The sequence below is a fragment of the Alosa alosa genome, chromosome 7, assembly GCF_017589495.1.
Source record: "Alosa alosa isolate M-15738 ecotype Scorff River chromosome 7, AALO_Geno_1.1, whole genome shotgun sequence".
In the NCBI taxonomy this organism is placed as follows: Eukaryota; Metazoa; Chordata; class Actinopteri; order Clupeiformes; family Clupeidae; genus Alosa; species Alosa alosa.
In genome coordinates this window covers 26,245,078-26,249,510 of record NC_063195.1, presented here as the reverse complement: position 1 = coordinate 26,249,510, position 4,433 = coordinate 26,245,078, and positions in this window count along the sequence as shown.

Sequence of the window (4,433 nt, the reverse complement as noted above, 5' to 3'; positions counted from 1 at the left end):
CTAAAGACAGGGTGCCAATTTGCTCATATGTTTCCGGTCTGTCCGCATACTTCCCTATTATCCAAGGGACAACGTGCCGATTGGACAATACCTCATCTGATTGAGCGTCAATCACAGACCACAAACTGAGTTCTGCCGGAGCAGTCTCTGCAAACACGCAGCAGTCTGCCTGTGTGAATGGCTTCTAATTGGATCTTAATATGGCCTTTGATCTTCTCGTCCAATTAAGAGTGCCAGCTTGGCAGCGGAGAGGCGATGTGCCATAGTGTATGCCAGACAGGACCTCTTGAATCTGACACCACCAAAGAGCCCCCCCCCCCCCCCCTCTGCTTTTGTGTCTGAAATGGTGGTGACAGTGTATGCGTAGGATGTGGCTGGGTGTTTGGGGCATGCAAGCTAAGAAATTAATTGGGGGTGTCGATTTACTGGGGGAGAGGGAGGGTAGTCCTTATATGCTCCTAACTATTGCAGTGCCACAAGCCACTGGGCACCCAAGGTGGGCACAGCGAACTGAGCGAGTGACGCAAAGCATATGATTGGGAGAGGGCACTGTTCCACTAGTGCCCACCCACCTATGCATGGCCATCAAATGCTGGACAAGGAATAAAACTGCCATTTCAAAAATGTGCTAAGTAAAAATCTGACAATGAACTGACTTTGAAGAACAGATACCATTGAAGAAAGAAAGAAGGACCCAGGGAAGGAGGGAAAGAAAGCAAAAAAATGGATAGAAAGAAAGAAAGAAAGAAAGAAAGAAAGAAAGAAAGAAAGAAAGAACAATCTGCTCTGCTCTCACCCTATCAGCTGCCGCATGGCAGCCAGGTCAGTGGCGTATGTGTGTGTATGTCTCTTCTCCCTTTTGGTCTCCCACTCCGTGTGAAATTGTGAGGCTCTGGTGAAGGCCTCTTCGTAGCCTCCGGCACCTCTCCGCAGAGTGACTTGGCCGAGGCAAGGCGCGGTAAGTGGGCGGGTGGCCATTAGCCGCGCTGCCGACTGCGGCTCGCTCGCCTTGTCCACCGGGGGGAGGCCCGTCCTTTTAAACTCTGACCCAGTTTTGGCTAAGGGCTCGGAGGAAGGAGAGAGGCACGACTTGCTCTCTTTCACCTCTTCTCTCTCTTTCTATTTCTCCCTCCATCTCTCTCGCACTCCCTCATCTTTCCATGTCTCTCTCTCTCTCTATATCTATTTCTCCCTCCATCTCTCTCACACTCCCTCATCTTTCCATGTCTCTCTCTCTGTCTTTTCCCTGTTGGTCTTCATCTCTCACCACTCTTCCTCAGAACACTCTTTGTTCCCTGCCTCTGTCTACCCCCAAACCCTCTCCCCCTCCCTCCCTCTCTCTCTCTCTCTCTTCCTTTCATCTGGGTGCTAGCCGCTGGGCTGACCTCGTGCTGCTCTCATGGTCCGTTAGTGACTGCTCTCGCCTGCTCGTGGGCCCTCGCTCGCTGATAAGACTCGCCTCTCCCCATCCCCACCACTCCGATCCGCTTGCCCAGCTGCCTGATGGGATTGTGACGCGTTTGGCATCCGGCAGGGGTGTCCGAGGGTCAGGCAGGGATTCTCACTGGTGCCGCTGTTGATGCGGGATGCGCTGCGCAGTGGAATATTCATGTGAGGTTAACTCGTCAGCATCCTACGCGGTCATCTATTATTCATTAACCCGATTGGTCGATGATGAGGTTTGATGAGAATAACAACAACAACTCAATCGAAGCTGCCAGGACCATACAGTAGTGAAGATAGGGGCTTCTACCCCCCAACACACACACGGGATGACTTCATAGTGAGTGTGTGAATAAGCATTCAAGATGTGAAGGAAATGATCGATGCATGGCGCAGTGGTGCTGCCATGTTGCCTATTTAATCACTAAAAATTAAAATGAAAATTGATTGCAAAGTCCAGTGTGGTTGTACACGCTGCGGACTGGTGGACTCCGGAGGGTATTGGGTGTAAGGAGGGCATCTGGAGAGGAAAGAAAGACAGGAAAGAGGGGAGGGGGAGAGGCAGAAGAGAGAAAGAGAGGGAGCAGAAGAGAGAAGGAGATGGAGAACCTTGGCAGTCACCTCGGCCTCTCTCGCTCACTTTAGCAGGACCACATCTGTTTCTCACATTCCAGCTCTGCTTTAGGGATCCCTGGAGGTGCCGTTAAATTAGAGGCAGCGCATGTTTATAAATGTGAAATCCCCCCATAATCTCAGGCTGACATGACCCTAATCCACACCTTCAACCTCAGACACCCCCCCACGCCTCTCTCTCTCTCTTTCACACACATACACCATCCCATTCCTCCTCACCCCCTTGCAGAGCTGATGTGAAGGCTGTATTTCTACCTGAGCACTCATGAATGTATGAATGTATGTATGTATGTATGTATGTATGCATGTGTATGAGAGATACAGAGACAGCTAGAAAGAGAATATAGCCTCTATGGCTTTTCTGACTTTTATGAGTCTTTGATTTACCTACCAGACGTTCAGTATCTTAGCAGAGAAATTGCGGTTAATAAACTGCGGTTATCTGTTATCGATGATTTTGGATTGGACTGCTTTGGTGTATGTACACTGATAACATTCTGAAACATGACTGACTAAAGAGAAGGCTATTCTGAGGGACACCCTTGTCTTGAATGTAAAGGGACAAGTCATCAACTCAAATTTCATTCATTTCACTTGAGTGAGTTTGACCTTTTGTGAGGTATAGAGCATTAAAAAAAAAAAAACCTTGCGCAGTCCTTCTAAGGAGTCCATCCTAACAACCCATTTGTAGAGATGGTAGCCACACTCTTACAGTTCTTCTAAGTAGTATGTGAACATAAATATTTTGCCAGAGCTCCGGGTTAAGGCCGTGTCTGATTGCTGGGGGTGAGGTGGTCCACTCATCTGGTCATTGATTTCTGCCTCCGGGCCATCTGAACCTAGAGTCGCTCCTCGGTGGATTTCGCCCGAATCGAGCCAGCTCTCCCTGAAACCTTTGACACTCTGACACATGCAAAGTGATAAAATAAGCCTGATTTGCATCACGTTTCCATAATTAATCGATCCACGCAGGGCTTTTCTCGTTTCAGATCATACATTCAAAAATCAAGTAAGCTAGTGGCATTCAAAACTCCACTCACATTTCCAAAACAACAGCTGCTTGCATTTTAATGTTGACGCAAGTGCAAGGGTTCAAAGACCTTCCAGTGTCCTTTGGTTCTTGATCAACTCAGGAGCCTCGACCCCAATAATTACTCTGAATCCTGACCTATGACATTTTTTTCCGGAAAATACGCATTTCGGTCAAGAGTGTGGGATATGGCGTGCTCTTTTAAAAAAATTCAAGAAATATTTGCATTCAACGTTTGCTGTTCGCAACAACTAACACTAGTGTGGGGGATGATGCTGGCCATTTCCATACTGAAGTGAGGGCTCGATACGGTGAATTTCATCTACATGAAAAGTGTACTTGCAAGTAACACATTTGAAGTGCGGTGCCCACCTGAAGTGGGAATTGTAGCTACATCCCCTTACCTGTGTGGGAACATTGTATGTTTTGGTTGTATATTCACCAAAATCTAAAAGTGAACAAAACAAAACAGTGCAGAAGCTGCAGTGCAGTGTATTAACACAGGCACGAGAGCTTGTTGATTTCATTTTACTTTCCTATGTCACTTCCAAGCAAACAAGTCTGGTTTACGGAAAGGACAACTGTGACAACTGTTCAGGCTAAAAGAGGGGAGAAAACGCTCAACACGGAGGTGCTAAAAGATGAGCGTTCTGACCTTTCTGTGTCTTATCATAGCCCTGTTTTTCAGAATTAATTTGAACGCCCCGATGGATTAACCACATCTCCTCTATGACTCGGGGGCTTTTCATCTCCTTCCTGCTATCAAAGGACTGGCGCTCCTGCTTCCATAGCCCCAAACAGTCTCCGGCAAATCATCACAGACACGTATTAAAATAATATCAAATCAAATTAGTCTCCTCTACCCATTTTATAATGAACTTTGTTAAACAGCAGACGCAGGAATTAATCGTGGGGTTGCTTGGAGGCGTTGAAGGAAACTGCAGCAGTTAATAATGGGGGCTGATTTCCCCACCAGCCCCCCTAAACCTTGAATAACGTTGTTTAAACGTGCCCATAAGAGCTGTCTTTTTCTTTGTGCTTTTCACACACACTCTCTTTCTTCCGTGGTCATGCCACATGATGCTAGACAAAGACACTGAAAGGGTCAGATTTTCTGTCCTATTGCCAAAGCATGTGCACAGTTTAGTTTCCCTTGTCCAACGGGCTTTGGTACATTTAACACATTTCCATTTAATTTAAATAGAAATTGATATAAAAATGTTGATATTTCACCATGGACATTGATATAATAGACTGTATGTTTATGTAAATAGGAACATTCAGATGATGAATGTAAATGTTAGATGCTAATAATTAATAGGTAATA